We start from the raw sequence: 22857 nt of genomic DNA on the forward strand, positions 1-22857 counted from the left end.
GTAATCGTATGTGCCCCTATTATTATGACGCAACTACGCCATACCTGGTGCAGCCACTGTTTTGCAGAAGCATAATAGATTGAAGGGAGATTATCAGTGTGTAATCACAGTAAATCATTTTAGGTTAAATACTGGAATATGTATTTAGAAAACCCAACTGCTAGTTAGTCAGTTTACTGACAAAAACTATATCCCAAAGACAAATCCAAAATGAAAACAAATTCATGACAATGTTTGGATGAAGGACAAATAATATAAGAACACTTTCAAGGCACTGAATATCCCTCAGAGCAAGGTCAGTAGAAATTATAAATATTCAGACAAAGACGGTCTCATAGAGCATGTACTCTACTTTATTTTCACTTGTATTTCCTTTACATTCATCGGATGACTGACTCTTTCTGTTGATTTGAAATCATGAATTCTACATTCAACAAATGGTGCATTGTTTTTAGAAGAGTCGGAGGCCGATTTCCTAAAAGGGAGAAACACAAAGAGAGTAAGAAAGATCGAAAATATTGATGAGAAAATCCAGATTATATTGTTTTACAATAATGCATTCACAAGTAAAGAATTAACATATCACATGCATATGCTCACATCTGATAGTAAATCGCTAACATTTCTTACCTTAGCTGATGTTGATGCGATTCCCTGCACCAATGGATCCTGAGTTATTACCAACTAAAACATTAGCAGTGTTGCCAACACTTTCACCATTTTTCAGTCCTCCTGTTAAAATATGAGAATTGAGATAAGGAATTCAAAGTTGATAACAGAAACTCAGATTTTTGCCATTAAGATGCTGATATCTGAACATAAGTAATAAACTGGACTGTTAATACAGTTCTGGCAATTTAATAAGCAATAAGAGGTATATCTCGCCTTCTATTTTATAGCTGTTCTCTGCTCCAATACGTCCTTTCTCTGTATTCTTTCCTATGACAGTGATGTCAGTGGTGTTGCCCAGATTAGCATTGCATCCAAGACCTCCTGTAAGAGTCATGCGAGAAAGAGATTTGATGAAACTGTCCAAACAACCTTAGAGAAAAGAATAGGCACACTCAGATTTACCTTCAACGTCGACTGCATTGTCTGCACCAACTTTCCCTGCGTTGTCGTCAATGCTTATGTTCTGGGTATCAGCAACTTTCGCCATTGTTCCTGCTGAAATCTAGAGAGTCAGAGAATGACCAAGAGGAAAGTAAAACCATGATTATCATAAAAATGGGTTCAGTCAAAATGTTTTACACTTTTTAGCATATTGTGTTTCTCAATTTGATTATTTCACTTTAGCACAAAGTATAAGAGAGTCTGTCATAGCCTGAATATCTAATGCAAAATAAAATATATGACAGTAAATTTGTTGTGTTTAAAAAAAAAAGCAGTTGACTGAAAAACAGACATGCATGCAATCTTTATCTTACCACTGGTTTCAGTTGTTTGTCCTGTGCTTTGAGGTGAGGTTGTTGTTGAACTGAGTAGAGAAGACTGCTTTTATAAATGTCCTGCACATGCTTGTTCATGTCTTTTTGGGGGTTTAAGAGGAGGAACTTCCTTATATGGTTAAAAGCAGTTTTGTTTGTTCAGCTAAACTTATTTGTTCCCACAGAATCTGAAGAGGATATGTGAGGTTTGTCATCAGCTGATGTTTCTGGAAATGTTCACCTGTGGATGTAAAGGGGGCCATGGAAGTTACTGTGTACTATGAGCCCTCTGCCTCACAAACATCTGCTATTACAGAACAAGTACATTTTACAGTTTCTCCTACAGTTTCTTTTCTGTTGAAGAAACAAGGTGTCATTACAGGGACTTGTGAAGAGCACTTAATGGATCCAGACTTGAACTCAGTAATTTGCTCGAAATTGTATTTTGTAAAACCAAACCAATGTTTAATTACTGTGTAGACATTACCACATATTCTTGTAACAATTAGCTATGGTCGCTGCTATGTCTTCGTAGTGTATTATATTGTTCTTTACAATATCCACAAAATCAACAGGATTCATCAGTGTCCTTTCAGCTTACTTCCTTTTACAAAATCTGTTAAATTGTTGTGTTGTCGTGAATCTAGCAAAAAAAAACCATATTCATGGGTTCAATAGGATCATTTAAATAAGATGCTCTAGCAAAGTAGGGCCCTAGCACTAAAGTTTACACTTCAAGTGAAGAATATTTTAAACTAAAGGAACTTGAACTGGGAGATAGCTAACTCAAATAAAAGAAATAAGCCTCAGGTGTTCTCTGTGTTACATAATGTATCCTTCACAGAAACACAGACTGATGACATATTTACTCTCAGGGAAGTTCTGACAATAGCAAAATAGCTGACTGATTCTAAATCAGCCAACATATTGGTTGGTTAATGCAAAGTTCTTTTAAATTAAAAATTATAATTATAATCCTTTATGGTTGATTGATGATTAAATGCTGTTTCCAACCTCCACATTGCTGATTCACAAGTTTTACTTCATAACTGCTACAAACTCGGGTCACACGGTCGCTAAATTAATGTTCAGGTTAAAAACAGAACTGGTGACTTCAGGTCACACGGTCGCTAAACCAAAATTAAAGTTCAGGTTAAAAACAGAACTCGTGACTTGTGGTGTTTTTGTGATTTCAGTATGGAATATTAAAAAAAATAGTAATTCTGAAATTGGAAGTAAGTCATATTAAACATTTGGCTGACTGTTATAATAAGACTACTGTTATACTACTTTATAATCTCATCACCTATCCACATGCTAATGGAGGCACCTTTTTACAGATAATGGATGGACAGAAACAATTAAATGAAGTGTCAGTTTTAGTGCTAGCTCCCAACTTCGCTAGAGCAGCTTATTTAAATGTCTTATTGAAGCCATACGTATGTTTATGATCAACCTCTCAAGCATCTTTTTGAACATTTGAACTTGTCCACTAGATCAATATCATCCAAGGATCAATTACATTTGTCCATAGGTTTGGATATAGCCCCACCTTGCTGCCACTCTGTTATAATACACTAATTATCTAGCCTGAAAATTGGACTGTATTGATGGTTCCTCTTAGCCTGACAAGCCAGACCCACATCAAGATGTTGGGTCTGGGAACTCACCATTGGCAGGGCTCAATCTGAGGGGCGGGATAAATGGTTGTCTTTCAAATTCCCTCTGCACTGATAGCCAACCAGAGCAACGCTAGTTGATAGATTAAACCTTTGCCGTATCCGGTCGGCAAAACTCCGAACACATCTTCCTTTTTTAAGAATGACTTCAGTGCTTGCTCAATACTGGGACCAATTTTATTTTCACTTCATATGCTGCCTCTAGGTTCTATTTTTGATAAATTTGGGATTCAGTATCATCTTTATGCAGATGATTCCCAAATTTATCTACCACTGAAACATGGGCAGGACAGTGCCATTCAGTCTCTTCAAGCATGTTTGGCAGAAGTTAAGTGTTGGCTTGCAAATAACTTTCTCCAATTAAATGAGGATGACCGAGATGATTTTATTTGGAAATAGGGGGTGTGTGGATGATGACTGCCTGGGTTTGTTTCCTGGGAAAAAACTGTCTAGCGTGAGGAACCTTGGTGTCATTTTTGACTCTGAGCTTAAATTTGACCGGCAAATCAATGCTGTTGTTAAGAACAGTTTCTTCCATCTTAGATCAATATCTAAATTGAAATCTATTCTTACTTTTAACAGAACACATTAGAACACATTACTCCAGTTTTAATGAAACTACATTGGTTACCCATACGATACAGAATCCATTACAAAGCGCTGTTGTATGTTTTTAAGTCCCTGCATGGTCTAGCCCCTGAGTATGTTACTGATTTAATCAGCCAATGTCAATCCAGCAGATCTCTGCGATCAAATGATCAGTCACTTCTTGTAGTTCCACGAACGCGCTTAAAGTGTAAAGGTGATCGGGCTTTCTCTGTTGCAGCTCCTAAGCTTTGGAATGACCTTCCTCTGTCTGTAAAAACCTGTCCTTCTCTGGGGGGTTTTTCAGAGTGCTCTTAAAACTCACTTGTTTTCCTTAGCATTTGATAATGCTTTGTAAGTTGTTTGTTTTGTTTGTATTGTTTTTTAGGCTTTTATGTTTTTATACCTTATGTACAGCACTTTGGTTCCACTTTGGTTTTGAAAGTGCTTTATAAATAAAGTTGAGTTGAGTTGCTTAACTCCAAGTCTTCCAGAGTCGTGGCCAAAGCCGATTCGAAAGACCGCTGTGTAAGACAATCCTGTGTAGTGTTTAGCTGCTGCTTAAATAACGATTTAAATGATTTGCTTCCACCTCTACAGTAATTTTAGACCGATAAGAACATCTTTCCCATGTTCCCAGCGCTCCGCTTTAAATGAAGAGAAAAGGTGATGATGTGTGTCCTTTTTAAAAAGAAACATGAAAAGAAACAATGCGAAGACAGAGACATGCGGCATATTGACTTTAGTTTCTTTAATATTGAAGCCGATGAATCTTGAATCTGATTTCAAAGCATGAATCTCTCATTTGTATCCTTGTGTTGTAAGATTTCCATTATAAGACATCAGTCTAAGCTGAGTGGTTCACGATCTGTCGGAGAGCAATTTCCCAAGAGAGACGAAAAGCTGTGCAGAAAGAAGAGAGCAAGACAGAATAAAAACATTGGTGATAAACAACTGATGCATTAACAGAAAACATGAACACACGCAAACATGTTATATGCACATGCACACATTCAGTACTGTGTTCTAAGTGACCAATACATCTGTGCTCTTCCCTCTTACCTCAGCTAATGTTAATGCGGTTCCCTGAACCAATTGATCCCGAGTTGTTACCAACAGTAACATTACTGACGTTGACAATATTGGACTTGGCTGCAATCTGTCCTGTTTAAATACCATCAAATATAAGAGATTGAAAACAATTAATAATATTCAGATATGTGCTCTAAAGATCTCTGAACATGAGTAATTAATCAAAAATAAACCACCCACTTTGCCCAGCCATATGAGAAAGATAACCCACCTGTCACAGTGTAGTTATTCCTTCCTCCAATGCATCCGTGGTTTGTTCCAGAAATATGAATGTTGCTGATGTTACCCAGAAAGATAAATTTTTCAGTAACATCAAAAAGACGGAAAGTACTAGAGGTACAGATGATCCGAACAGAAAGTTCCAGTTTTGAGACTCGGATAAAATAGGTAATGCGCGGTTTACTTGCTTTAACATTATACTGTAATTCTACCGCTTCTCTCTTCGCGCTACGATGTTACTGTTGTTTTTGTTGTTGCCAGTGTTGTACAGACACTGGTCGGGCCTGAAATGTAGACATATGAGCCTAAAAATAAGAAAAAAAAATTAGACAAAAAACAATAAACAATGTTCTGTTGAATCCCATGGCAGCACTCTAGAGCTGTGACACACTTGTTGCTGCTGTCTGGCTCTAATGTTTTTGATGTGTGACTGTTCTTCATTATCACATCTGGGACACAGCATCAGATTAATGTGTAACATGTCAATGTAAACAAACTCCATGAAGACAGAGCAGTTGAATCAGACATGAAACAGAGTTGGAGGCATGGTTGACATGGTTGATTTAAAAAAAAAAAACAGTACTGTGCTTTGTCAGGTGTCATATACAGGTGTGATTCTGGTCTGTATTTTATGAGAGGATTTATTGATTCAGCTTATGCCCTCATTTTTACAGAATCTAAAAGGGGGGAGAAAGTGTTTGTTTAACAGCGTTATATCAACACATTTTCAATAGCAAAAACACCTCTTCATAGCTCTGTCAAAGCTAATTTCTTGGAAAAGTGATGATTGTGTCTCAACATGCTGAAATTTAATTCTGTTCCACTGATATATCCTGTTGTAATAGTAACTCTTTGTAAATGTATGAAGGAGGGGGGGCGTTGTCTAGTTTTGCTTGCTGCATCAGCAGAGGTTAATTACTGAGAAACCAGAACATTTATTTTAGATTATACGTACATTGTTTTTAAAAGACTTCCATTACATTTTAAAAATAAGCACTGATATCAAACATTTTGTATTTGACTTTACGACCAAATAGACATTTGCAGCTTTAACTGCATGACTCTTTTAAACTGCTTCATTATATTCAAAAATGCATAAATGTAACAGGAAATTACTGTGCACATTATCAGTTTACCAAATACACAACATTGCACATGTACATACAAATGCACACAGCAATTTACTGAACATAAAAAATTAAATGGACAGGAAAGGTTAAATGACATTTAAGACCTGTTTCAAATGTTTATGAATTACTGGGAAATGGTTGAATTATGGGCTCTGCAACAATTCAGCGTTATCGACCTTCACTGTAGTAATTTTGTGAATATATGATCATACAGTATATTTATATGTTACAAAACTGTGTTGTACAAGTGAATATTTCTAAAAACAATCTGAATCAGCAAATAAATTAGTGAAGTTTTTGTTTTGCAGACATGAAAAGATTTGTCTTAGGCAAAACAAAAACAATTAAACATCAACTTAAATGCAGTTTTGCAAATATTTGCCATATTTTGACATAATCAATTTATTTGTCACGTGAACATTTAAAATCATATAAAATACTCTTTCATTGAAATGTTATTCTGTCAGTTCCTACAATGTATGCATACTGTATTGATATCTGCTAGGGCTGGAACGATTTGCTTTTGTCACGATACATAGGTGGTGATTCGATTTGTATTGCGATTTTCATTTATTGTGATTCTAGAAGTATTGCGATTCGATAGTATTCAATATCCTTTACAAACACAAAAGTTCAATAACACACTTCTCGAGACAATATATCATTAGACATTTCTTAAAACTGATTGTTTTCTAAACGATTCTTGGGAAAAGAATCGATTTCTAAAATCGTCGCCAAAAAAATCACAATACATACGATTTTCAGTGTTTTTTTCCCCCTACCCCTAATACACACACACATACAAGGAAACACATATTCCTAATCACCTACACATAGATGACTATATAAACATATAGTCATTGGTACATACCAAAAGTGTACTCTATTGTGCTTTGCTGTGCTGTGTAAATCCTTCAACAACTCAAGTAAAGTTCTGGATTGAATGACATTGACTCCTTTGTGTTCTGACCGACACCCAAGTGAGACATCCATATTAACTACATCATTCCTAATACAGTCCTACCATATTTACCAAACCAACACCTATTTAACAGATGTCCTTCGAGCCGGATATCGGTGTTATCACTGGATTAAAGAGTCTTTTATGGCAATATGCAAGCTTATCCAGCCCGTCTAGAGGCTTTCAGGCCACGGCGCCAGATTCATCCACCGTCTTATCTTCAAGACTATGGGCACAAGCCAAAGTCATGCCAATCAGTCGTGCACAGCAACAGCAAGCACAGGATAATGAAGATAGGCAACAGTACATGTCAGAGGAGAGTCCTCCGTATTCTAGAGCTTCCATCCCCATGGGTCAAAGTGGATTGGATCCCATGCGCGATTTGACAGACTCTTTAGAGTGCTGAGTTCAACCACAGAAATCTTGTACCTGGATAAGCCTACAGACTGCAGAAGAGTTCTTCTCAAGGTCATCAGAGTTCTGCTTCACTACCAAGGGAAGACACTCAACACTTATGCAGTACTGGAGCGTACCATCCTGCTCTCCACAGCTCCTCTCAAACTTGGCATACAAGGTACAGGTGAGAGTTCAGCTCTGAGAACAATCTGCCAAGATGTCCAAACCATCAATGGTTCCTCGGTCTCCTTCCAGATAACCCCAGCAGGTCAGCCTCAGAAGATCTTTCAGATCAAAGCAGCCTTCACTGCCGAATACCTTGGACTGACTGACCATTCTTATCCTCCGTCACTTCTGAGCCAGTACAAGCACCTCAAAGATCTTCCCTTGCAGCCTTTCGAGTGAGTGCGTCCTCTACTGCTCATTGGTGCTGATCACTCCCACTTGATAACCCCAACTGCACGCTACGCTACGCCTCACCTCTGTTGCGCAATTAGGACTTTCCATGCTTCAGGCACCCAAGGAAGCCGTCATGCCTAGCCTCAGAAGCATGGAGAGACATCTTGAAAGAGACCCTGACAAGCCAACAATATACAATGCAGGAATTGAGAAGTTGGTGACTGCCAATGCTGTTGTCAAACTTTCCTCTGAGACCCCTACCACTGAAGAGAGTTGATACATTCCACACCATATGGTCAACCACAATGGTAAAGACCGTATAGTCTTCAACTGCTCTTTCCAGTATAAAGGTCTCAATCTCAATGAGTGGTTTCTGCCTGGCCCAGCCTTGAGCTCATCTCTCCTGGGTGTCCTCCTTCGCTTTAGGGAGCATAGTGTAGCCATCAGTGGAGACATACATGGCATGTTTCATCAGGTACTGCTCTTACCTGAAGACAAGCCTCTGCTACACTTCCTCTGGTGTAACATGAGAAGAGAGGACCCTCCTGACATTTATGAGTGGCGGGTACTTCCCTTTGGGACTACCTGTAGTCCTTGTTGTGCATCCTTCGCTCTACAGAGACACGTCTCCATGCACAGCACACCAGAAGAAGATGTGAGGTTCTCTGTGGAGAAGTGCTTTTATGTAGACAACTGTCTACAGAGCTTTACATCTGATCCGGAAGCACGGCACCTGCTCAACAAGTTAAGAGACCTTCTAGCATCTGGAGGTTTCAACATCTGGCAGTGGGCCAGCAACGAGCCAGACGTTGTTAGTCACCTCCCTTCAGATGCCCGATCTGCCAAACTGGAGCTATGGCTCTCCCAGGACAAAGCTGAAGCAAAGGAATCCACCTTGGGCCTGAGCTGGTCTTGCGACACTGATGCCCTAGGCTTCAAACGTTGACCTGTCTCGTACAGTGCTCCTACAATGAGGAACATCTATCGTGTGTTGGCCACCCAATACGACCCCCTGGGTGTCCTCCTACCTTTCACCACCAGGGCAAAGTTGATCGTCCAACAGCTTTGGGACAAACATCGGGACTGGGATGAGCCTAAACTCCCTGAACACCTCCTGCAAGCCTGGAGAGACTGGGAAGCCGAACTCCAGTACTTGCCTAACATGATGTTGCCAAGGTGCTACTTACCACCTGCAATGGACCACGCTCAGACGACACATGACGTCCACATCTTCTCTGATGCCTCAGAAAGGGCATACGGGTCTGTAGCGTACCTCAGGTCAACGGCTACTGGTGGTAATGTACACGTATCTTTTCTCATTGCAAGGTCCCGTGTTGCCCCACGGAAGCAACACTCAGTGATTCCACAACTGTTCTTCATTGGTTGCAATCCCAGTCCTGCCACTTCAAGGTATTTGTGGGTATTAGAGTGGCAGAGATTCAGGAGTTAACCGACTTGAAGTCATGGAGATATGTAGACTCTGCCAGGAACCCTGCAGATGATCACACCAGAGGAAAGAGCCTCAAAGATTTGCTTGGGGAAAACCGATGGATCCAAGGACCACAGTTTCTCCTACAGTGCCCCAGTGAATGGCCATCAAACCCTTCGGAACCAACTGGTGACGACGGTGCAGAGCAGTCTTCTGTGGGCTAATCCCCTCACTACCACCTGTGACTGATGGATCCAAGCACAGCAGCTGGCAGGAATTACTGGAGGCAGTAGCTGAGGAGATCCATGGGGCGGCTGTCATCCACCTGCAAGTACCTTCCAGGAAGCAGAGCTTCTAGTGCTGAGAAGGGTCCAGATGGATTGCTTTCCTGAGGACTACCAGCTCCTGAGACAAACCAAACCGGTATCTCCTAACAGCCGATTAATCTGCCTCTCTCCTGAGTTTGACAAGTCCACTCAGCTCATCCGAGTTGGAGGCCACTTAAGACTCACTAAGGATCTTGACCCTGCTACAGTGCACCACATTGTCCTGGATCCCAGTCACCAGAACACTCGGCTGCTTATTAGGGAATATGATACTCGGTTGTGTCATCCAGGACCAGAGAGAGTGTTTGCGGCGCTCCGCCAGAAATTCTGGATCCTAAGAGGCAGACAGGCGGTGCGAAAACACCAACGGATATGTCGAGAATGCCGTAGGTGGAGGTCTAATCCAGCCTGCCAGAAAATGATGGACCTTCCTCCTCCTCGACTCAGGCTGTTCAAACCAGCATTTCATTCATGTAGAATGGATTGCTTTGGCCTCTTCCTGATCAAGGTGGGGCGCCGTAATGAAAAGAGGTGGGGCCTCCTGATTAAATGCCTTACTACAAGAGACATGCATCTGGAGATCCTTACCTCTATTGATAGTGACGCCTTCCTCATGGCTCTTTGAAGGTTCATTGCCCGCCGTGGTAAACCTGCAGAGTTATACTCTGACCAAGGCACTAACTTCTGTGGGGGAGAAACTGAACTAAAAGAGGCCTACAAGCAACTTAGCCCTGATCTGTAACAACACCTTGCCAAGCAGCAGATCAGTTTTCATTTCAATCCTCCTGCTGCCCCACATTTTGGCAGAGCGTGGGAGCGAGAGATCCGGTCAGTTAAGGCAGCACTTTACACACGCTTGACTCCGGTACAGAAGTAGTCCTCAGGACTGTCCTTACGGAGATTGAGGCCATTCTAAACTCCAAGCCCCTTGGATATGTTTCCGCAGACCTGGCGGATCCCAATTCAATAACACCTAGTTGCCTTCTTATGGGGCGGCCAGATGGTTCCTTACCTCAAGCTGTTTATCTGGAATCTAAACTGTTGGGCAAGAGGAGATGGAGACATTCCCAGGTGTTGGCAGACAGGTTCTGGACAGCATTCATCAAACATTACCTGCTTGGACTGCAGTCCAGAGGGAAGTGGCAGAATCCTTCTCCAGACGTCAAGGTTGGTACAGTAGTGATGCTAATCGATCACCAGTTACCACGCTCATTATGGCCAATAGGAAAGGAGACCAAGGTCTTTCCGGGCCCTGATGACCGAGTGAGGACTGTTGAAGTGCAGATAAAGGACAGAGTTTACACCCGACCCATCACCCGCCTGATTGTGCTGCCGGAGGTTCAAGACCATGACGGTAACCTCGATGATCCAGATGGACCCTAGGCGGCCTTTCCATGGCACAAATTTGGGGGCGGCTTTGTTGGAAAGGCCGTGCCTGTGCGCATGCCGCAGTATGAACATTCCAACCATCACCTCAAGGTAGATGCGCAGCGGAGCAAGAGGGAGACAACAGCTGTGTGTGATGTGTGCGTCATTGCTGAAAAACCACACAAACACACACACACAAGGAAACACTTATTACTAATCACCTACACATAGATGACTATATAAACATATAGTCATTGGTACATACCAAAAGTGTACTCTATTGTGCTTTGCTGTGCTGTGTAAATCCTTCAACAACTCAAGTAAAGTTCTGTATTGAATGACATTGACTCCTTTGTGTTCTGACCGATACCCCAGTGAGACATCCATATTAACTACATAATTCCTAATACAGTCCTACCATATTTAACAACCCAACACCTATTTAACAATACTTATTAATATTGTGATATTGATTTTAACCACGTCTCCCAGCCTTAGTTTGACATTAACATTTTCACTGAATAGGAACAGCCAATTAATAAAATAAATTACAGTTACATATTATATAGCTCCTGTATAAAACAATTAGCTGGCCTGAGTAGTCATAGCTGCACAGTTCAAAGTTTGAATACATTTGATATCTTGACAATAATCTCTTTTTTCATGACTAAATGTTGGACGTTGTCCTGAGCACAGGTATACTGTAGATGTTCCTTATTTGACCAACAGTCTCACTGAAAGCAGGCTTAAGTGTACTTCACAAAATCTCTATTAAAAAAATAAGGGATATTTATCAGAGATAATTCCCTTTAATATTTTATTGTCTATTAGCCAGAATTAAACTTAATCACATATATACGTTTTGTCATTCTCTCACACTCTGCCTGTATTCCCCAAAGTGACTATTAGGAGGCTTAGTAACATTAAGCTCTGTATTCTTTATTAACTCAGCCTATAGCTGAGTTAATTACTGAGCTGAGGTAATAGTATGTGGCCGTATTATTATGATGCAACTACGTCATATCTGGTGCAGCCACTGTTTTGCAGAAGCATAATAGATTGAAGGGAGATGATCAGTGTGTAATGACAGTAAATAATTTTAGGTTAAATACTGGAATATGTATTTAGAAAACCCAACTGCTAGTTAGTCAGTTTACTGACAAAAACATATCACAAAGACAAATCCAAAATGAAAACAAATTCATGACAATGTTTGGATGAAGGACAAATAATATAAGAACACGTTCAAGGCACTGAATATCCCTCAGAGCAAGGTCAGTAGAAATTATAAATATTCAGCCAAAGACGGTCTCATAGAGCATGTACTCTACTTTATTTTCACTTGTATTTCCTTTACATTCATCGGATGACTGACTCTTTCTGTTGATTTGAAATCATGAATTCTACATTCAACACATGATGCATTGTTTTTAGAAGAGTTGGAGGCCGATTTCCTAAAAGGGAGAAACACAAATAGAGTAAAAAAGATAAAAAATATTGATGAGAAAATCCAGATTATATTGTTTTACAGTGATGCATTAATTCAAAGTGTGAAGTTTATGCTCTATGACGTAGTCCCTCCCAAAAATGTGTGTCTGTGGCATGTACACTACTTTCTTCTAACAATGCAGATACAGCCCAGGTAGCGTGGTAGCTTGTATGTGGTATTCTATTCTGTTCTATCTTTTGGTATCAGAGACTCTATTATGACAATGACTCCAGTGGGATCAGTGCGCCTTATGGAGAACCAGCAGACTGACAATGATTTAAATCAAACGGTGTACCTACAAGTTCTTAGAAAGCCCATTATCTATTACCTAATACTAAAATTAACCCTAATCAGTGTAGCCTTTGTTCTAAAACTACCATATGAAAGTTGTAGAGGAAGTTGTTGGGTTACCTGTGACTGAGTAGTGTGGTGTGACTATATGTGCTCGTGTTTGTGTGGTAATGCGTACATGCATGTCAGTGGTTTACTGGACATGTTGTTAATCACGTAACCTTGTGGCTGATAATATACTTCTCAAGCACTTTCTCACAACAGTACTCAAATAGAGGAAGATTAATAAAAAAAGAAAGTGAAAGCGAAGAAGTAAACCAGAAGATGTGGTGAGGAGAAGGTTCCCAAGCCGAAGACATCAAGTGAATTACAGCTGCTCGCAGCATTATTTTCCCAACTTGTTGAGGAAAAGCTTAGCAATTTGGTCATGAAAACGAAAAGAGGAGGAGAAGAAAATGTTTGAGTTGGGATGTCATAATCAAGTTAGTTTTTTAGCCCAGATTTGAGTCCTTTAATATTGCCAATATAGAGTCTGACTTATATTTATCTAAATGTTGTTAAATACATTTTTTTAAATATGTGTCTGACACCTTGAAATAACAGCTGTACAACTTAGCTAATGTGACATTCCTTATTCTTCACAAGCTATTTAATCCAAATAATGATGTCAAAAATATGACATTATAAGCCTCAATTATTGATATTATATGAATGAAATTCAACTGAGAGAATGCAACTCCTGAAATTCACGTTACGCAATCAGCTAGAGGCCTATCACTATGTTGGAGTTGTTGAAACTATTAACATTAATTAGGTTTGATAGCATCAAAGCTGTATAATTTTCAGACTTTAATTTTGCAAAGCTCAGTGTCAGAATTCAGAGTCACTCGCATTGCAGGGGCCATATTATTTTTCACATTCACACACTTAACTGTAATTTTCACTGGCATGGGAGACCAGCTGTCGTAAAGGATAACCGCTCTGCAACACTAGCATGCTGAGATGGACAAAACACAGTATATAATGGTAAAGAAAAGATCAGATTTTGATCGGCTTTATTTAAGCCGATGCTGATCCATTAAAGTATGCCCAGGTCAGCCCTATACCAATCAATCATAAGGTCAAATTTTTTATTTGTCAAATACTTTGGTTTATGATTGAATACCATGGATTTATTGTCTCTAATCACTACTTAAGTGCTCATATTATGCTTTTTGCCTTTTTCTCTTTCCTTTATTGTGTTATATATCTTTTTGTGCACGTTATAGGTTTACAAAGTGAAAAAGCCCAAAGTCCACCCCAAAGGGACTTACCATCTCCAACAGAAAACACTGTTCACAAACTGCTCCAAACAGCTCTATTGTAGTCCAGCCTTTACTTCCGTGACAAACGTGCGTCACTTTGTAACACACGTTATAATGCTCGCCTAGTTGCTAGCGTGGCATGCCCTCATGCTCTGCTTCTGACTAACTAGCAGTGCTGACCTAGGTAATGTGCATGTGCGACTCCCAACAAAGATGGAACAGAAGTGTATTGCCTCACTCTGGGCCCTATTTTAATGATCTAAAACGCAAGTATCAAACGTGAAACGCAAGTAGCTTTGTGGGCTGATCTCGGATGCTGTTGCTATTATACCGGCGGGATAAATGACTCTAGCGCCTGACGCAAATCTAAAATGGGTTGGTCTGAAGTAGCTAGTAGCTAGTAGCTAGTAGTGTGGTTTGGGCGTAACGTGCACTAAACCAATCAGAGCGTCATCTCACATTCCCTTTAAGAGCAGGCGCGCTTGTTCCATGGCGGATTGCCATTATGACGGCGGATTTGCCTGGCGCACGCCAGCGGGAGCTGTCCGGGATGCGGCAAAGTAATAAATGCCTGGAGAGGATTGCTGCAGCCATGGAGCGTGGGCCTCCAAACGCACCACTTGCTCCTGTTGTGCCCCTTCCTCCTCCCCCCACTCCATCTTCGTCCACCCGCTCCACTAGAAGCGCATCGCGCATTGCCACTCCCGGAGAAGATCCCGCCGGAGTGTCCAATCCCGCCGTAGTTCAACATCACGTCTCCTTAAGTCCTCTTATATTTCCTCATTTATATCATCAACACATCCATGATTCATGGAAATGTTGTGTAAAACACAACCAGCCACAAAGAATGCTGCGACTTTTTGAGGACTGTACTGTAAAGTGCCTCCTGACCTATCCAAACACCTCAAGCGCATTTTCAGTAATATTTTTCTTTGTAATTATGTATGGTTTGCAAAAATGGGAACTGCTGCGTCCGTGTAGATGAGAGAAGCAAAGTGTATGCGCATTGTGCACACGCTGCATTATGGCCATCTGAATAACGCACTACTGACTTTAGACCAGGTTTTTCCTGGTCAGTGGCGGAATTTTTTTCTGAAACTGCAAAATACCACCACGTAACATTTGCGCCGGAACACGCCTCCTCTTTTCGCTGAACCGCCCCGGGAGCGCAAATACATTCCCTAATTTACCAACGTGCGTCTGTGGAGGGAAAAGTCTGCTGTACGTCGGGTGCAAAATAGGAATGATACATGCGTCGGTGTACACAGGCAATTGCGCCGAGTGCAAGATGGGGCCCTCTGTAGCTAAAACAGAGAGCTCAACACACAGGGTGAAAAGAACTCCAGCAATGTGCAGTACAACAAAAATATGGTGTTTTTTGAAAATTAAACCACATTAACCTATTCTGGTACATCTAAATACAATTATGAACCTGAAAATAAGCATAATATGATCACTTTAACACCTTTTAGTTACATCTTATATAAACAAAATTAGACATAATTTGAGCAGCTCAGCAATTAGTTCACTTGACTTCATCACTTACAGTAAAACTGTCACAGACACCAGCAGTGAGTTAAGATTTGGTCAATGTACTGCAATCTATGAAACAGCTTTATTCTGCATACATGCATCTTGTATACATATATTTATTAATAAATATTTCCTATTGAAATTACCTATTACATTCACCTATCCCTTTTCTTTTAATAATTAAATACGGTCTAAATACGGGAGCAATTTAAGCAATACCAGAGATTTTCTTAAAGCTAAAGTGCGTAGTTTCTGTCTCCCCCATGAGGAATTCTAAGTAATGACAACAAAACTGTCAGCGCGTCCAATTGATACAAGCCCTCTGTGATCACGCACCACCCCCACCCCTACACCACGCAGTTTCTAATAGCCAAGGACGACACGAAGGATTAAAAAAACATAATGGACTCTTCAGAAGATGTAATTATCTTCACTCAAGTTTCTGTGCGTGAAAAACACTGGACGACACAATCTTCTGAACATAGCCATACTGAGAAATACAGACAGAGTTGTGTGGAGCTGATAGTCTTAATTAGCTTTGTAGCAACTCATTTGGCAATGGCTTGAATGTAACCGACGTTCATTAATATCAAAATGTTACACACTAAAGCTTTAATGAATTCAACTAGGTATACAGTACCAATGTGTTTAGAACTGTATTTACTGTAGTTATAAATATTATGCTTAAAATCTATTTCACACCATCTTACCTACTAATAATTAAATACCATATTGTTATTTGTCAGAGGTTAAACTGTCCAAAATAGTTCAATAAAGACAATCAAACCGTTACCTCCAACAAACTTTATTGTGGGACAATAGAAGGCACACAGCAGTTTATAAAGAATTCTTGATTTGGTTTTCATTTGGGGTGTTATTTTGGTTGGTTGGCGGTCCATGATCTTTTGGACTGGGATTTCCTGACAGAGAGAGAAACACAATAAAAAAAAGAATCCTTGTAAATAAAAAAACGTGCACTTTCACACATCAACTCCTCCTTACATTAGTTAATGTTTACATTGTTCCCTGTACCAAAGCCTCCTGCGTTAAACCCAATCCCTGCATTTGTTGCGTTGCCAATATTAATTTCAGCTCCTTTTCCTCCTGCTGATTTAGAAAGAAAAGTAAATAAATAGAATAAATTCATCAGCATAAACTGTTCATCTTAGATCTGTAGTGTACAGTCTCGTACAATAGTCTGAAATAATGAAAGTGTTCGCTAGGAGCATCTTCCCAGGACTCACTGTTCACATTGCAGTTGTTCCCCACACCATTGCCCCCTGTGTTGTCTCCAACTACCATGTTACCCATGTTGCCAATACTTATTTTGACTCCATCTCCTCCTGTTGAAATGCAAATAATAATAAATAGAACAGAATCACTGCCAATTTTAATCAGATCTGTAGTATAGAGAATATACTCAATACTCTACATTTGGGATCTGTCCATTTCTGCATACTTCCCAGCAGTGTGACACCAGAGAACTCACCCATTACATTGCAGTTGTTCCCTGCACCGATGTCTCCTGTGTTGGATCCGGCATCCATGTTACTTACGTTGCCAATATCTACTTTGACTCCTTTTCCTCCTGTTGAAATACAATGAATGATGTGTACATATTCTAATCTTATTGCATGAATAAGAAATCATAAATCGTGAAAGTGCCCATTTTTAATAACTTGCCAACAATATAAGGCACTTACCGCCAATCCAGCGGCAATCTTCCTTTTTTGGTTCCAACATAAATGTCCTTGCTGTTACCAATGCTGTGTGCCATTGTTCCTGCTGAAATCTAGACAGACAGACAGACAGACAGACAGACAGACAGACAGACAAAGAAGAAAATAAAATAGTATTTGTTAAAAAAAAGGGACTGTAAATGGATTCAGTCAAAAATCTCAGACAAAAAAACTGTTGTAAAGACTAGACTAGACACTGAATGTCGGAGATGTAAATGGAAAATAAAAAAAGACAATGTGTTGTACTTCAAATACTGAGTAGGTAAAGTTGACACGTGCAGTTATTATCTTACCTCTGGTTTCACACGTTTGTCCTGTGCTTGTCGGTATGAAATGAGAAGACTTATGTAAGTGTTGATTACTTTGGTGGATGAAAACTTCCTTGTAGTTAGCACTCTTTTGTTTTTTTTCTGCAAAACTCACATTTTACCACAGAGTGTAGGGGGGGGAGGGGGGGTTGTCTAGTATTGCTTGCTGCATCAGTTGAGGTTAATTAGTGAGAAACCAGAAAATTTATTTTAGATTATACGTAATTTTTTTTAAAAGACTTCCATTGCGACATTTAAAAGAAATAAGCGCTGATATCAGACTTTACGACCAAATAGATATTTGCAGCTTTAACTGCATGACTCTTTTAAACTGCTTCATTATATTCAAAAATGCATAAATGTAACAGGAAATTACTGTGAACATTATCAGTTTACCAAATACACAACATTGCACATGTACATCCAAATGCACACAGCAATTTACTGAACATAAAAAATTAAATGGACAGGAAAGGTTAAATGACATTTAAGACCTGTTTCAAATGTTTATGAATTACTGGGAAATGGTTTAATTTGGGGCTCTGCAACAATTAAGCATTGTTATCAACCTTCACTGTAGTCATTTTGTGAATATATGATCATACAGTATATTAATATGTTACAAAACTGTGTTGTCCAAATGAATATTTCTAAAAATTTCTTATTTTATTAGATTTGTCTTAAGCAAAACAAAACCGGTATTAAACATCAACCTAAATGCAGTTTTGCAAATATTTGCCATATTTTTCTACATACCGTATTTTCCGGACTATAAGTCGCACTTTTGTTCCTACTTTGGCTGGTCCTGCGACTTATAGTTAGGTGCGACTTATATATAAAAATATATATAATTTAACATGTTTTTAAATGTTAATTCATACTGAAAACATTACCGTCTACAGCCGCGAGAGGGCGCTCTAGGCTTGTGACAACTAGAACGCTGCTCCTAAAGACAACTGAGAAAGAAAAGAGGTAACAAACTGCAGGTAGTAAAATATGCAGCCCGAAAACGGTAATCGAGCAGCAGAAAGAAAGTTTGAAATGAGGGAAAAACTTGTGAGGGACTGGCGAAAAGGTGACTCTTACTGCAATGAAGAAAACGAAGAAAGCTAATCGGCTAATCGCGGGCTGAAAGCAAGATGTCCAGAGCTGGAGGAAGGAGTCGGGAGGGGCTCGTCAACGGTGCAGCTACGTCTCCACGCCTTTTAATACATCCATGCTCCACGCCCTGGTAGCTAGTTGTTCTGTGTGCTATTGTATAGTTCAATAACTGTTAATGTGTTACGTCAACAAACCGGACACCTACCGTATTCGGCCTGTTGTTCTGTGTGCTATTGTATAGTTCAATAACTGTTAATGCGTTACATTAACAAACCGGACACCTACCGTATTCGGCCTGTTGTTCTGTGTGCTATTGTGTTGTTGACAGATGGAAAAAAAAAAATTCTAAATAAATGCGACTTATAGTCCGGTGCGACTTATATATGTTTTTTTCCTCTTCATGACACATTTTTTGACTGATGCGACTTATACTCCGGAGCGACTTATAGTCCAGAAAATACGGTAATCAATTTATTTGTCACGTGAACATTTAAAATCCTATAAAATACTCTTTCATTGAAATGTTATTCTGTCAGTTCCTACAATGTATGCATACTGTATTGATATCTGCTAGGGCTGGAATGATTTGTTTTTGTCACAATACATGGGTGGCGATTTGATTTGTATTGCAAAAACAAATAACACACTTCTAGAGACAATATATCATGAGACATTTCTTAAAACTGATTGTTTTCTAAACGATTCTTGGGAAAAGAATCAGTTTCTAAAATCGTCACCAAAAACTAATCACAATACATATGATTTTCAATGATTTTCCCACCCCTAATATCTGCAATATATACTTATTAATATTGTGATATTGATTTTAACCACATCTCCCAGCCTTAGTTTGACATTAACATTTTCACTGAATAGGAACAGCCAATTAATAAAATAAATTACTGTTATATATTATATAGCTCCTGTATAAAACAATTAGCTGGCCTGAGTAGTCATAGCTGCACAGTTCAAAGTTTGAATACATTTGATATCTTGACAATAATCTCTTTTTTTCATGTCTAAATGTTGGACGTTGTCCTGAGCACAGGTATACTGTAGATGTTCCTTATTTGACCAACAGTCTCACTGAAAGCAGGCTTAAGTGCACCTCACAAAATCTCTCTATTAGAAAAATAAGGGATATTTATCAGAGATAATTCGCTTTTATTATTTTATGGTCTTTTATCCAGAATTAAACTTAATCACATATATACATTTTGTCATTCTCTCACACTCTGCCTGTATTCCCCAAAGTGACTATTAGGAGGCTTAGTAATATTAAGCTCTGTATTCTTCATCAACTCAGCCTATAGCTCTGCAGTAATCTTATGTGTCCCTATTATTATTATTATTATTATTATTATTATTATTATTATTATTATAACGCAACTACGCCATACCTGGTGCAGCCACTGTTTTACAGAAGCATAATAGATTGAAGGGAGATTATCAGTGTGTAATCACAGTAAATCATTTTAGGTTAAATACTGGAATATGTATTTAGAAAACCCAACTGCTAGTTAGTCAGTTTACTGACAAAAACTATATCACAAAGACAAATCCAAAATGAAAACAAATTCATGACAATGTTTGGATGAAGGACAAAGAATATAAGAACACTTTCAAGGCACTGAATATCCCTCAGAGCAAGGTCAGTAGAAATTATAAATATTCAGACAAAGACGGTCTCATAGAGCATGTACTCTACTTTATTTTCACTTGTATATCCTTTACATTCATCGGATGACTGACTCTTTCTGTTGATTTGAAATCATGAATTCTACATTCAACAAATGGTGCATTGTTTTTAGAAGAGTTGGAGGCCGATTTCCTAAAAAGGGAGAAACACAAAGAGAGTAAGAAAGATCGAAAATATTGATGAGAAGTCCCAGATTATATTGTTTTACAATGATGCATTCACAGGTAAATAATTAACATATCACATGATATGCTCACATCTGATAGTAAATCTCTAACATTTCTTACCTTATCTGATGTTGATTTTATTCCCTGCACCAATGGATCCTGAGTTATTACCAACTACAACATCAGAAATGTTGCCAACACTTACACCATTTTTCAGTCCTCCTGTTAAAATATGAGAATTGAGATAAGGAATTCAAAGTTGACAACAGAAACTCAGATTTTTGCCATTAAGATTTTGATATCTGAACATAAGTAATAAACTGGACTGTTAATACAGTTCTGGCAATTTAATAAAAGGATAAGCAATAAGAGGAATATCTTGCCTTTTATTTTATATTTATTATCTGCTCCAATGCGTCCTGTGTCTGTATTCTTTTCTTTGACAGTGATGTTAGTGGTGTTGCCCAGATTAGAATTGCGTCCAAGACCTCCTGTAAGAGTCATGCGAGAAAGAGATTTGATGAAACTGTCCAAACAACCTTAGAGAAAAGAATAGGCACACTCAGATTTACCTTCAATGTCGACTTCATTACCGGCACCAACTTTCCCTGCGTTGTCGTCAATGCTTATGTTCTGGATATCAGCAACTCTAGACGTTGTTCCTGCTGAAATCTAGAGAGTCAGAGAATGGCCAAGAAGAAAGTAAAACCATGATTATCATAAAAATGGGTTCAGTCAAAATGTTTTACACTTTTTAGCATATTGTGTTTCTCTCTTTGATAATTTCACTTTAGCACAAAGTGTAAGAGAGTCTGTCATAGCCTGAATATCTAATGCAAAATAAAATATATGACAGTAAATTTGTTGTGTTTAAAAAAAGAAAAAAAAGCAGTTGACTGAAAAACAGACATGCATGCAGTCTTTATCTTACCACTGGTTTCAGTTGGTTGTCCTGTGCTTTGAGGTAAGCTAGTATTTGGCCCATTTTTCTGTTTTTCCAAATGTCCGTTTGTGCTTAGAAAATTGAACTGATAAGCCTTACACTGACCCACTTAGCCTGACAAGCCAGACCCACATCAAGATGTTGGGTATTGGCTATCTTACCACTGGTTTCAGTTGTTTGTCCTGTGCTTTGAGGTGAGGTTGTTGTTGAACTGAGTAGAGAAGACCGTTTTTTATAAATGTCCTGCACACGCGTGTTCATGTCTTTCTGGGAGTTTAAGAGGAGGAACTTCCTTATATGGTTAAAAGCAGTTTTGTTTGTTCAGCTAAACTTATTTGTTCCCACAGAATCTGAAGAGGATATGTGAGGTTTGTCATCAGCTGATGTTTCTTGAAATGTTCACCTGTGGATGTAAAGGGGGCCATGGAAGTTACTGTGTACTATGAGCCCTCTGCCTCACAAACATCCGCTATTACAGAACAAGTACATTTTACAGTTTCTCCTACAGTTTCTTTTCTGTTGAAGAAACAAGGTGTCATTACAGGGACTTGTGAAGAGCACTTAATGGATCCAGACTTGAACTCACTCACATTTGTGCTCAGTAATTTGCTCGAAATTGTATTTTGTAAAACCAAACCAATGTTTAATTACTGTGTAGACATTACCACATATTCTTGTAACAATTAGCTATGGTCGCTGCTATGTCTTCGTAGTGTATTTTATTGTTCTTTACAATATCCACAAAATCAACAGGATTCATCAGTGTCTTTTCAGCTTACTTCCTTTTACAAAATCTGTTAAATTGTTGTGTTGTCGGGAATCTAGCAAAACAAAACCATTCATGGGTTCAATAGGATCATTTAAATAAGATGCTCTAGCAAAGTAGGGCCCTAGCACTAAAGTTTACACTTTACACACATGTGAGAAATATTTTAAATTAAAGGAGCTGGGGAGATAGCTAACCCAAATAACTTAAAGAAATAAGACCCAGGTGTTCTCTGTGTTACATAATATATCCTTCACAGAAACACAGACTGATGACCTATTTACTCTCAGGGAAGTTCTGACAATAGCAAAATAGCTGACTGATTCTAAATCAGCCAACATATTATTGGTTGGTTAAAGCAAAGTTCTTTTAAATAAAAAAATCAATTATAATTCTAATCGCTTATGGTTGATTGATGGTTAAATGCTGTTTCCAGCCTCCACATTGCTGATTCACAAGTTTTACTTCATAACTGCTACAAACTCAAACTCAGGTCACATGGTCGC

General features: G+C 38.9%; 1 protein-coding gene and 2 long non-coding RNA genes across 3 annotated transcripts in view; 1 reads left to right on the forward strand and 2 right to left on the reverse strand.

The window, feature by feature from the left end:
• Positions 1-22857, forward strand: part of LOC120544640 (Golgi SNAP receptor complex member 1-like) — a 41523-nt gene that overhangs the window by 11706 nt on the left and 6960 nt on the right. The gene's annotated exons all lie outside the window — the stretch shown is intronic.
• Positions 4464-5073, reverse strand: LOC120544645. The gene is made up of 3 exons (XR_005636530.1): positions 4995-5073; positions 4754-4855; positions 4464-4594 (listed from the first exon to the last, which is right to left on the reverse strand). It is a non-coding gene; the product is annotated as an uncharacterized LOC120544645 (long non-coding RNA).
• LOC120544646 lies at positions 16457-17783 on the reverse strand. Its single transcript, XR_005636531.1, has 6 exons — positions 17661-17783; positions 17332-17420; positions 17118-17216; positions 16873-16971; positions 16631-16735; positions 16457-16548 (listed from the first exon to the last, which is right to left on the reverse strand). It is a non-coding gene; the product is annotated as an uncharacterized LOC120544646 (long non-coding RNA).

Source organism: Perca fluviatilis, chromosome 16 (genome assembly GCF_010015445.1).
Source record: "Perca fluviatilis chromosome 16, GENO_Pfluv_1.0, whole genome shotgun sequence".
NCBI classification, from domain to species: Eukaryota; Metazoa; Chordata; class Actinopteri; order Perciformes; family Percidae; genus Perca; species Perca fluviatilis.